We start from the raw sequence: 13107 nt of genomic DNA, 5'->3' as shown, positions 1-13107 counted from the left end.
ACCAGAGAGGGAAGGAGGTAAAAAAAAAAGAAGAGACAATTGGTCCCATAACCTCCTGGTTTTAAGTGAGGGAGCATTAGCCTCCTTTCATTGTGTAACACAACACACACACACACACACACTGGTTCTCACACGGACACAGAATCCCACTCCGAGGGCTTCGGGTCCATTGTTTTGTCGTTTTATTGAGTCAATTTTTCATTCATGATATTACACTGCTGCACCTCCTCGGGGAGCGCGGCTGTCTCTGCTCTCTTTCTGTTCTCTCTTTGCCGTCTTCACAGTTTTCCCCGGTGAGACGCTGCGGTGACAGTTTGGCTGATGTGGGACTCGTAAGATTGTAGAAGGCGGGAAGGAGAGAGAGGAGGAGGAGGAGGAGGGGGAATCTCCTACGCTGTAAATCTTTGTCTTTTTTTATTTTATTTATTTCTGCCTTCTCTTGGATCACGCCGGTCGGTCACAACTACATTTATTTTTCCTTTGTACAAACGCCAAGTGCAGCACTGTACTGAAGCATTTTTTTTATTTTGCAAATCACTTCACAGTTTGAGAATAATTTCGCTTCTTTTCCATTTGACTAATCCAGTCATTAGGAGACATGCTCCTTTTCGATGATGATTATTTTCCTAACAGCATGACGTGAGCAGCTGAAAATGCAGCGGCACAATAAACACATTACGTGTAAATGGCTTCTGTGTGATCGACGTTTGACAAAGCTGCTTTCGTTCTGAATGCAGTGAGTCATTTTCAGGCCAAATTTCCAAAGAGAATTTGGATTAAGTGAAGACAAAACGCTGCCTAATAAGATAAGTGAGGTTGAATTAGAGCTTCTCATTACGGTTAATATTAAATCACAATATTAAGAATATTCGTTTTCAGTTTATTCCATCCACCTATTTGTAGTTCTCTGTAAATTCCCTCAAACCTCTCAACACACACAGCTCTGCCATTAACGTTCATAATCTCTGATTCCTCCTTTCATCATATTCAGATGTATTTCACAAAATGATGAATCGATTTCATCAAATCAATGTCCAGTGCAATGTATTAACCACTAAAATGTATTTTATTTATTGAAATTGGCTGTAAATCAGTAATTTGGACGACAACATCAAATCCTCATGTATTTGGTCGAACTGGTCGTTTATCATTCGTCCTTCAGAAAGACACCGAACTCAGCGTTGCTCCTGATTGGCCGATCTGAGCAGCAGCATCTGCCCAATGACGATGAAACGTCATCATGAGACGATTCCAGTTTATTGGATTATCTCAAATCTCCATGTTAATGTATGACGATATTAGAATTCATACTTATGATGTTTTTTAAATTAGGGCTCAATAAGCTCTGAGATTTTGAATCACATTTAATATAATGTACCTTTTTATATGATAAATCTCTTAATAGCGTCAGATAGATTAGTTCAGTCACATGTTTCTCTCTTGTTCCAAACTGTGAACTTTATTAAGAAGACATTAAAAAACTGATGAATGAACACAGTCCAAAGAAAATCTATATATGTTTCACCTCTTGCACTTTTCTGGACATTAGTTCAGTTTGTTATGAAACTGTAACTTCAAGTTCACATGTTTACTCTCCAGTTTAAAGACGACTGGAATCTTTACATGTGACTCGTGACGCACGTTTTCATGGTGAAATATGATTTATTGGAATCAGTCAGTAGTTTGAAGGCAGATATGAAAACTTCGGGGGGACTTTCCCGACTCGGAGACAGATTTATGAACAGCTGCTGCGGCTCTGCTCAGGTCTTCAATCTTCTGCGGTGATGTTCGGTCCCGTGATTACATCCAATGGAAAGTTTAAAATCCTCCATTATTCTGCTTATGAAATGCCGCAGTGCCGGAGAAGCCGCCCGACAGAGGGTCACACGGTACAAAACATAAAACTGTGAATGAAGATGGACGACATTGGCAGCGCCCCGGAAAGTGGAACCCAAACATCTGGATGGCCCCCTGGTGGCTGGCTGCGGTGTACGTCGTGAGCCCCACCTCCTCCATGTTAGCAGAGCGTGTATCTGGGTTATATTGGCTTCATTTCAGAGACAGTGAGAGGAAGAGGAGATGCGTCGTCCTCCATTGGAACAAACTCCTTTTGTTTCTCTAAACATTATTCAATTTGAGAGCTTTCCTGACATTTCCTCAGATACCGAATGCACCGAATGATTCTCACTGGATCCAGAAAATTGCCGTTCTCTCAAAAACAATGTTGGGTTTGAATAAATGACTAAGTGTGCACATTATAAACAGAAGCTTCGGTGCAGAGCTGCAGAAACAAACACTTTGTGTCTGACTGAGGAATAAAGTGATGAACTGGGCGGGTCGCTCATCTGCAGGTTATGATGAGATGTATTTATTTTTACTGGTTATTCTTCTATCTCACCTGCTCAACCTGTGTGTTAACTGAGTTCAACCAAATCTAACTAAGCAGGTTGAAGTTATTCCACAGCAGCAGCACACACACACACAGACACACACACACACACTGTTTCACACATGCACACTCACACAGCTCCTCTTGCACACTGTCAGTGAATATTGCAGCAATAAAAAATAAAAAAAAGTCAGCGCCTCACTAAAGCCTTGATCCCTCTTACTTCTAACAGGATTTGACCCTTAAGACCTGGAGCATGACCCTCATCTGCTGCAATTCCATCATCCTGTTTAACATACACTCTCACTATTGTTCTCCTGTCTCTCACACACACACACACACACACACATATATGTGGACACATTTTAGGGCCTGAAACCTCCTTCCTCCCACACACAAACACACACACACACACACATGCACTCACTGTACTGGGTGATGTAACACTGCTTAATTTTACGCATAACACACAACCTGGTGAATCCAGTTAAATGTAAATTGCGTACACCCGCTCCCGGCGCTCCAAATAAAAAGAGAGAGGAGAGAAGTAAGGAGATGACAGGGGATGGAGGATGGAGAGAGAGAGAGAGGGAGAGAGGGAGGAGGATGGAGAGGTGGTGGTGGTGGGCTTAGCTCGCTCTGAGTGGATGATACGATTGAGTGAGTGAGAAAGAGAGATGAAGGAGAGAGGCAGGGACGATGAGAGGACGCGGGGAGACGGAGGAGAGGAGAGATTGAGCGGGCGGCTAAGCACCAGATTAAACTCCGGGGTCGTCAGCTGTAAAACAAACAGTCCTTTTAGCGGGGATCAAATCCAGACTTAACCCCCCCCTCCTCCTCCTCATCCTCCTCATCCTCCTCATCCTCTTCCACCACCACTCCTCCTCATCCTCCTCATTGCATGCACACAGTTTGTCACAGAGAAGATAATGCCGCTCGCTGAAGGAGACGAGGAGGAAAGAAAATAAAAAAAAAACAGAAAAGAGGATGACAATCTCGGTGGAAAGCAGATCCCCGTCCCAGGGCCTGTTTTTGTAAGCTGCTACCTAAATTGCCCCTCGGGGAATGTGAAGTCTTATTATACCCAGACAGAAGTCCTTCATTATATTTGTCTTTTCTCTCCTCCCCGCTCTGCTTCTCCTGGTGATAGACTGGGCTAATATCTGGCACGGAAAACACTGAGGAGTAAATAAGGCCGGGGGAGAGCGGGGGAGGGGAGGGGCTCCTCTTCCTCTCACACTTCTGTGTTTATATTACATCTTTACTGTAATATTCCCCCGACAACGCCGCTCGCCTCCACACTCAGCCCATTTGTTTAAATCTCTCGCTCTGTCATCTGGTCCTGGATGCTGCACGGGCGGCTCTATCAGTCCGAGGGCTCAATTTCCAAACTGTCAGCTTTTATACTCACTGTGAGGCCTCTTCCTTTGTTGTGGAGGTGTGTGTCTGTGTGTGTGTGTGTGTGTGTGTGTGTAAAAAGATACGTCTCTTTAAACCCAGCACGAGCAGCGGCAGTCTGTTTTTTATTGTGTGTAACTTCTTCTTTCCATTGTGATCATGTATGTTTCTCAATATAAAGATCGAGGCAGTTGTTCGACATTCAGGGACCAGTCTTTTGCCTGTGTGCAGAAATAGTGCGTTTTTTACTGTTTTATTTTGGCAAAGTCGTCGTATGGCTGCTTTTGGTTCGAAATATGGTTCGAACATGTTTACATAGTGTGTGTGTGTGTGTGTGTGTGTGTGTTTGGTTTCAGGCTCTCTGCATGAGGGTCCCTGGCTCCCTGGTCTGCTAAAAGCACAACATTCAACTCAATTAGCGGCATACATAATTGATGGCTGTCTGGGAGAGTATTTGTATTTACACTGGAATTAAAAGCCTCCGGTGTCAGCTATCACATCTGAGGGACGAGAAGTGTGTGTGTCTGTGTGTGTGTGCGTGTGTGTGTGTGTGCATGTGCGTAAGTGATTGTGAGCAAGGCAGGAATGTATAGGGAGATACACGCAGCTATATCATAAGCCTTAAATGGATTGCCGCAGCTTTTCTTTGTCTCCTCTTCTGCTGCAGAGAAAAACTTAATCACTTGCTAATCCACCGACACACACACACACACACACACACACACACACACGCACACCACACACACACACACACACACACAGCCTCATTAAATGCCAACTTTCTGTACCTGACAGTTCTCAGTTCTCTTGACGATGAGCACAGTCGCCTATATTGCAGATTTGATACCCGGTCTTATTTCTGAGGAAAAGTAGAATCTGTATTTACGCTTCAAACCATATTCAGGTGCTCGTATGTGCAAGTGGGATTAGTTTATCAATGCAAATAGCTTCTTTTGGACGTGAAATTTTAAAAAACGATTAAAAAAATGCAAATTCGGAGCTTCCACAGCCAACGTCCCTCTCAAAGAAGATTTACTGTGCCATTAAACGCACAAACAGAATGTGTCTGTGAGTTTAAATCACCACCAAAGGATGAAAATACTCAACTCGTCTCATTTAAATGGGTAGAATTTATGAAAATGATTTGATTTCACAACCGTTCGCTGCTCTGTTGTTTTTCCACTCGGCTGCAGGAGTTCATGTCCGTCCCTCCGGACTGACACAGGTAGTTAATCGTGGAGGAGCTGAGTTCAGGAGGACGTCAGCTGGAGCAGAACGTGTCACCGCCGCCGCCTCCACCTCTGACGGCCTCCTGAGCCCGTGCGGCGGAGTATTGAACAGCCTGTTGACCTTGGAGAAAGTCACTCGTCGTCCGGCGAGGAGCAGCTGGAGAGGAGTAAAGTGCGGCTCCGGTATTGAGTTCAACACCTCTTTGATTTAGCAAAAGGAAAAAAACCTCCAGTCACCTTCAGTCCACTCAATCATATCTCTCCCTCTCGACTCTAATTCGAGCCTTCACCTCTTTTCCTCTGGTTATTTTTCTGTACCGGTCAAACCCTTCACGCTCTCACTTGTAACGATGGTTGTCAGAGTTTATTTCTCTGTGGGAAACGGCAGCACTTGACCCAGACTCATCACCGCTGCCGGGGATCATCACAAATTCAAAGTCTAAATCATTAAACTGCTTGTTTTTATCTGACAAACAGTGAAAAATGTCCAATTATTTAATTAAAAGTGATAGAAATCCAGTGAAAAGAGCAGATTTGAAAAGCTACAGCCACAGATTCTTCAAGAGCCTTTTTTCTTAATTAATGACTTCAGTGAAACATAGAGACAAAAACAAATATCCTGATAATTAGTCCATCATTTAAATTTAAAATGCCTCAAATGTGAGGAATTAAAAACAATTTGCTGCTTTTATAAACTGTGAATAAGTTAATCATGAAATGAATGGACACACTTCTCACTAATTAAAATACTTGGGAGTTGCAGCCCCTCGGTTAATCAATTATCAAAATCTATTTAATTGATGAATTCTTTTTCTGTTCATGAACTTTTTTCTGTTAAAATCAGATCAACATAATCAGCACAAGATCCTTTAGTTTTGACCTAGTCTCCTTAATTCTGGGCTGAGGTGGTGGGGGGGGAGTGTCACAGGAGAAGGGAGGTAGGAGGGTGAGAGTGTGGGGGGGAGTATGTGGTTTGAGGGTGGGGGGGTGAGACGAGATAGAGGGTTTAAGATTCGGTCCATCATGCGTCCCTCACTCCGGCCGACAGACGAGCTGATGGGTGATATTCACCTAACGAAGCTGCTTCCTGCTCCAATCAAGGTAACAGGACCAATTTAATTCTTATTCCACTTTCCTCAGCCCGCTCTGCGTTAACGAGACGTAGAGGAGAGCTCTTGTTGCTGATTAGTTAAAAAAAAGTCGACCTTTTTAGAAATCACCGCTCTGTCGACCCTTCACATCTTGATTGTTATGTTTCATTATGTTGCAGCGTTCAGTTTATCTCTCCTTCTTGTTATTTGCATGTTGAGGCCGTGAGCCGACGTCCAGTAGAATGATCTTTTAATTCGTAGTTAAACTAATAACGAGGAGAAGGAAGGAGTTCACACGAGCCAAAGTTTGAATTAAACACAAAGTAAAAGTCAGTTTTTCTTTGCACACATGTTTTAATTATGTTTTTCCTCTTTGAAAGAACAAGCATTCGGAGCCCGTGTTTGCTGCCCTGTATGTTTTCCTCAAGTAAAGTTAAGATGACAGGCTGGGCTTTGGGGAACTGGGACAAACACCCTGTAGCAGAGTTACACAGTGAATTACTGGTCACTGGGGGGGGGGGGAAACAAACTAAACTCAGTGGAATAATGTGCAAATACTTGTTCAGCCTCAGAAATCCATAGTGCAGCTGCACGTGTCACTGAGGGTCTCGCAGGTTGAGCAGACACTGGAGCACTGTGGAGAGCGGAGGTGAAGAAGGGAGCTCACACCAACGACACCGTGTCGTGTTCGTGCAGAATTTAGATCTTTAACTGGCGCCCCGGCTGTATGGGGGGCTGTGGCCCAGCGGGTGCTCCACCAAATCAAAAGGTCTGCGTTTCGATCCCCGGCTCCAGCGTGTCCGAGTGTCCTTGGGCTAAACGATGGGATGCGTGAGCAGAGAATACCCTATATGAAGAGAGAGTCAGTGTATGAACAGGTCAATGTGACTTGTACTTTAAAACACTCTGAGTGGACGAAAAGCTGATACTTATCAAATTTAAACCATTTACCTTTTGGTTTTAGCCTCGAGAACGTCGGAGCCTCTGAGGTCATTGGAAGATTTGGACAGAAGCTAAAGGACGTGAAACCTTCGTGGTGACAATCGATCGGGAGACGAGTATAAACACAGAGAGAAATATCTTTTAAACCAGCCGTCTGCGCTCAGATTGATATTGTTAGAGCAGAATAATGAGTCGAGAACCAGGCGGCTTTTTGAAGAATGTCCTCTAGTCATTGTTTTCTATTCCGCCCATCAAGGAGTTTTAGCTTTCACCACTTTGAGTTTCTCAGTTTGTTGCTGTTGGTTTTACTCAGAGATTTGTTTGAAGGATGGAACGTGTGAAATGTGTCGTGGATCTGGACCAAGGATCTGGAATTTGTTTTGCTGATTCCCCGAGAAATAACTCATGGTTCTCTCTCAGGCATATTAAAGGGACTGATTTCTATGTGTGTGTTGTGGTGCAGAATCCAATTAAAAATCTGCATCTAGTTGATTTCTAAGTTGGTTTCACAGTGTTTGGGCTTTTTTCAGCTGCTGCACAGTAACTAAAAATGTGTGACTACCGCTAATGTGTCGCTGAGAGAATCAATGGATATATATATATATTTGTCTCTTCAGTAGTTTTAGGAATGTGCCCAAAAGCAACGTGACCTGGGATTTGATGCAGGATTTGAAGGGGACAGTTTGGCCTTGACGGAGACGTGAGGCTTTTCAGTCGTTACGGGTCGTGTTTGTGTTCGATTCCATGTGATCAGGGTCCTGAGTCACACAAACAAACAGAAAAACATGTTCAGTCTCAGCTGGTTTGGGATAATGTCCCTGTGACCCTGCACTGTGTGTGTGTGTGTGTGTGTGTGTGTGTGTGTGTGTGTGTGGTGCACGGGCAGAAGGAAATTAAATAGGAGACTTTTTTTTTTAGCTCCCAGATAAGAGGACATTACAGCTTGTGGAAGAGGGCATCATTCAGTTGTGGGGGGTATACGAAGTCCTTTTTCAAGAGATGAGTTTTCAGCCTCCCAGGGAAGATGGTGGGTGTCTCTGCTGCTTCCAGTTGCCTGGGAAGGTCATCGCGTCTGTGGGCGGACGATGTGTGAGTGTGTTTGTGTGTGAGTGTGTTGCATTGTGTGTTTGCAGGATGAAGTTACAAAAAAAGAAAATACATAAATTCTAAACCCTCTGTCGGGAAAACGAAGCTTTTCTCACATTTGCTTTTCTACACAAAACTGGGATCTGCTCTAATCACATCAGCTGCTGTGTCGGTAAATGTAAATCCGAGCACACGAAGCGCTGAGAGACGTTTGTAAAACCTTAAACTCACTACTCCACTGATGCTGATGCACAGTGTGGAGACACTGTCTTTGTTCTGGGTTTTAGATTTGTCATCAAATTAGTACGTGTGAGGACGATGCCGAGAACACAAGCTGCTTGAATTAGAAGCTGTGTGCGCGTGCTTTGTTGTGATGACCTATAATTTAACACCACACGACAACTAATTAATATTTCATTTGTCTCCTCTCACCTCTGTGACTTTATTACGCTGATGATCATAGTGACGAAGATAAAAACCTCACATCATGGCTTCTGCTTCTTTCAGATGCAGTGCAGCTGCGGCTCCTCAGTCGGACACCTTTCATCGCCTTACTGGAGTCGAAGTAAGACGGTGTGTGTCTGTCTCTGTGTGTCTGTGTGAGTGTGTGTATTGTGATGATTTACATGTGTGTGTGGGCTGGCATTTGTGTGGGAGAATTTTGGGTTTTATGTAAGAGTTATAATTTATTCATCCTTGGCAGTGTGTGTGCGTGTGTGTGTGTGTGTGTGTGTGTGTGTGTGTGTGTGTGTGTTGTGTGTTTGTAGCATGATAAAATAAATGTGTTAAAACACCAGAACATGGATGTGAGATGCATCATGTCCCAGAGTTAGATACGATAACATGAACCTTTATTAGTCTCACAATGGATTTCGGTGCAGTTTCTAAATATTAATTGTGTCGTGCATTCAACACCAAAATAAAAGACCAAAACACAAAGATGCTTCAACAAAACCAGTGGGTTCCTAAAATGATTGAAATCTTCACTTTATATTCATAAACACGTTTGTGTGTCAAGTGGACAACCTACGACAAAGTGCAGTGTAAACAGACTCATGAAATAAATCACGACGTCTACATGAAGCGTGAGTGAAGCGTATGTTCACGTCCAGTGAAGCTTCTGTTAAACTCAGAGACGAACAGCAGCAGCAGATTCAAACAGATCAGTTTCAAGTGCTTCTCAAATGAATACAGGAAGTGCCACATATCCACTCACGGTGTTTTTTATGTCGTCTTGTTGCTGTTTCTGTTTCTGTCGTCTCTTTGCTCAATTGGTGCTCGAGGACATTAAAGAAATGACTCGTTAACAGTTCCTCGTTTTAGTTAAATTTGTATATTTGTGCTGTAATTGGTTTGAAACAGTAATTGTCCCACTCACGTCCCTGCAGCGGTGCTGTTCCCGGACTGGGCCTACAAGCCGGCCTGGTCTCCAGGCTCCCGGCAGGTGCAGCTCTGGCACTTCCTACTGGAGCTGCTGGGCCGGGACGAGGGGGGGGCCATCGGCTGGGGAGGGGAGTGGGGCGAGTTTGTCATCCGGGACCCGGAGAGGCTGGCCAGGCTGTGGGGGGAGAGGAAGGGAAAACCACACATGAACTACGACAAGCTCAGCCGGGCGCTCAGGTATAAAACACAACGCACCAGTGAGGCTGTTCCATTCACAGAGACATGCTCACATGTATTAAATATACACACACACACACAAACCACAGCGTGTCACAACAACTGTGAGTGTGTGAAATCCTCTCTGTGTGTGTGTGTGTGTGTGTGTGTGTGTGTGTGTGTGTGTGTGTGTGTGTGTGTGTGTGTGTGTGTGGTTTGTGCAGCTTCTCCCTCAGGCTGATGCTGTAAATAAATCGTGCTCCTCGCCGACATATGTTGTCAAATTAAATTTTAAAAATCTAAAATGGCCACAGATGCAACGCACGCCATTCAGGAAGCACTTTTATATCTGAGGAGCCCTGGAGTGCACACTCACACACAGCACACACACACACACACACACACACACACACACACACACACACACACACACACACACACACACACACACACACACACACGCACACTGCGATCTGACACAGAAAACACTTTACTTCCAGATACTACTACAACAAACGCATCCTGCACAAGACCAAAGGGAAACGATTCACCTACAAGTTCAACTTCAGCAAACTCATCCTGGTGAATTATCCAGGATTTCCACCGGCACCGAGTCATCAGGTCATTAACACGTCTCATGTCTCACGTCTCACGTCTCTCGTCCTCAGAGCAACACCGTGCAACTTTTCACCTGAAAACAGCTGCTTCCAAATGAGTGTGATGTGTCAGTGAGTGTGAACATGGAGAAAGTTTCCTCCTTCACTCCCTGAGCGTCTGCTCTGTGTAACTCTGGTGAGTGGGTTCGATCTCCTGTGAGAAGAACTGTAGATGAGTTAAAAAGACTCAGAAGTTATTAAAAACCAGAGTTTATCTCCAATATTCAGGAGGAAACTTTTAAAATATGAACATTTGTTACAGCCGCAGCTCTTCTGGTTCAGGAAGCAGAGGATCATGGGTAATATCCACTGTTCGGTCCATCAACACATTGATAGACTTTGTTTTTTCTCGACATGAAAACGACTCAATCGCTCGGACACAGAGCAAAACTGAATGAATCCCCGCGTGTGGCTGCAGGGGGCGCTGTTGCTCAGTTAAAGTTACACATTGTTGCTTTAAGGATTTCCCCATGAATGTTATTATTATTGTTTGAAATACTCGTCTACTGTTTTTTGTCCATTTTCATAAAATATTTATTTAAAAGGAGTTTTATTCCACAACAGAATTTTTTTTTATTAATTAAACAACATTATTATTTGATGTTTTAAAGAATTGACCCAACTTTAATTAAAACATTTCTTCAGCTTTATCATTTAATATGAATTTGACCGAGTTGAATAGAACAAATTACTGAAGCTTGATCGTTTTATGTGACTGAAGGTTCTTTACAAAGCTTCATTATTCTCCTGATTAGAGTTTTAAGACAAGTGGCTCCTGCAGAGACATGTGCTGTGAAGTCCGTTTTTAAATATACTGTTTTTAGAAAGTTTGGAATAAAACTCTTGTGTAATTATCTTCTTAACATTTTCAATGAAAAATATCAGGAGCAGCTTCCTGGTAACAACGTGATTAACGTCGTAATCCTCTGTCTCGTTGAGGTGTTTCATTTCTTCAGCCTCCTCATCCACATTAATTTCAATAAGTCAAACAATAAAAACCCAAATCTCCACCTGCTGTTCCTGATATTTTGTGTCATGAGTCTGTGTTGCACTGTGAGATCCGTGTTCCCATTTCAACTCATTTCCTTCCATCTCCACCTCCGTCCCTCCGTCCGTCCCTCCGTCCGTCCGTCCTGCAGCTGGTACAGAGCGGCCCCCTCCCCTTCCCCCTGCTCCCCCCCGCTGAGGGCGGTCTCCCTCTGTGTGGAGGAGCAGTGATGGACAGAGGTAAGACAACACCAGCCGGAGCTCTTCCCCTGAGCGTCCACATGTCTCACACTCTCACTGTCTCACTACGTGTCTAGTGCAGGGATTCATTTTGGTAAAGTTTTGTGTTTTTTGCAAACACTATTGAACCAATTTCTATGAAAGTTGGTGGACAGATGCATGGATGATTAAGTGTTGCAATCTTTGTGCAGATCCAATTAAACATCTGGATCTAGTGAATTTAAATGTTGGTTTTATAAGGAGACTGTTGGGTCTTGGTGGAAATGACAACTACTGAATTTACTATCTCAACTTTATTTAGTTTTTCATCCACATTTGCTCTTTTGGAATCAGAGACAATGACTTTTCTCCATAATCTTCATGTTCCCCCAACATTAATCACATTTAAACACTCGTATCTTCAACAACTGAGTTTATCTCCAAGTGAAAGAGGACGTCAAGGACTGGAAATGATTCAAGTGTAAAATATTCACCCTTGACCTTGTAGAATATCTCTGGTTCTCAGAAGGAATAAAGTGAATCATCTCTAGTATAAAAACTGTAAAAATAGAGATTAACTATTTCGATTTATTTATTTATTGTGATCCTAATAATTCAGTACAATTGTACTGTGTTACAAATACAATCCAACAGAAGCAACAATAAGTGAAGTCAGTGTCCATCTAGTAGCTTTTTAGGATCTTTCAAGGATCACATGGTCTTCCTGTGCAAAAAGACAGTAAGTGGACGTTGAGTTGAGACAGTCACTATTGTCTCTGTTATCTTTTATTGTTGTTATTGCTATATCATCAATAATGTATATACATATTTTACATTAAAATAACACATATATGTAATTTATTTCATCCTGCCTTGTTCTAAAAAGATCTTAATGTCAGTTTTCACTTTGAATCTCTTAGAATTTTTTTTAACTCATTGCTTCAGATACTTTATATTATAGATATAATTTATGAATATTGATAACTGTATATATGTAAGTGACTCTAAATCATCGTCTAACATCATGAAGAAACTTTACACTATGTGGCTGATGTGACTCCCTCTCTGTTTCCATGGCAGCGGCCCCTCCTGTGCCTCACCCCTTCCTGCTCCCGTGTTGCCTCCCCAAGCCCATCCCGCCCCCCCGGGCCCTTCACGGCCCCTTCCCCTTCATCTCTGCCCCCGCACGTCCGGGGGGCCACCTGAGGGAGCTCAGGGCCGTCCCGTGTCTCGCCTCGGCCCGCCACACGGCCTGGCAGCACAAGGCCCCCGCCGGGTGGGATCTGAGCCACATCAGTCGGAGTCTGCTCGCTGCAGCGAGGGAGGGCGACGCTCGAGGAGAGGAGAGGAGGACGAGGAGTGACCCCCACTCGGGGGAGAGGGAGTGAAGGAGAGGGAATAAGTGACAGATGGACCGTGTTCCCTCCTCACACACACACACACACACACACACACACACACACACACACACACACACACACACACACACACACACACACACACACACACAC

The sequence above is a fragment of the Hippoglossus stenolepis genome, chromosome 11 (genome assembly GCF_022539355.2).
Source record: "Hippoglossus stenolepis isolate QCI-W04-F060 chromosome 11, HSTE1.2, whole genome shotgun sequence".
In the NCBI taxonomy this organism is placed as follows: Eukaryota; Metazoa; Chordata; class Actinopteri; order Pleuronectiformes; family Pleuronectidae; genus Hippoglossus; species Hippoglossus stenolepis.
Note: the sequence above shows the minus strand (reverse complement) of the source record.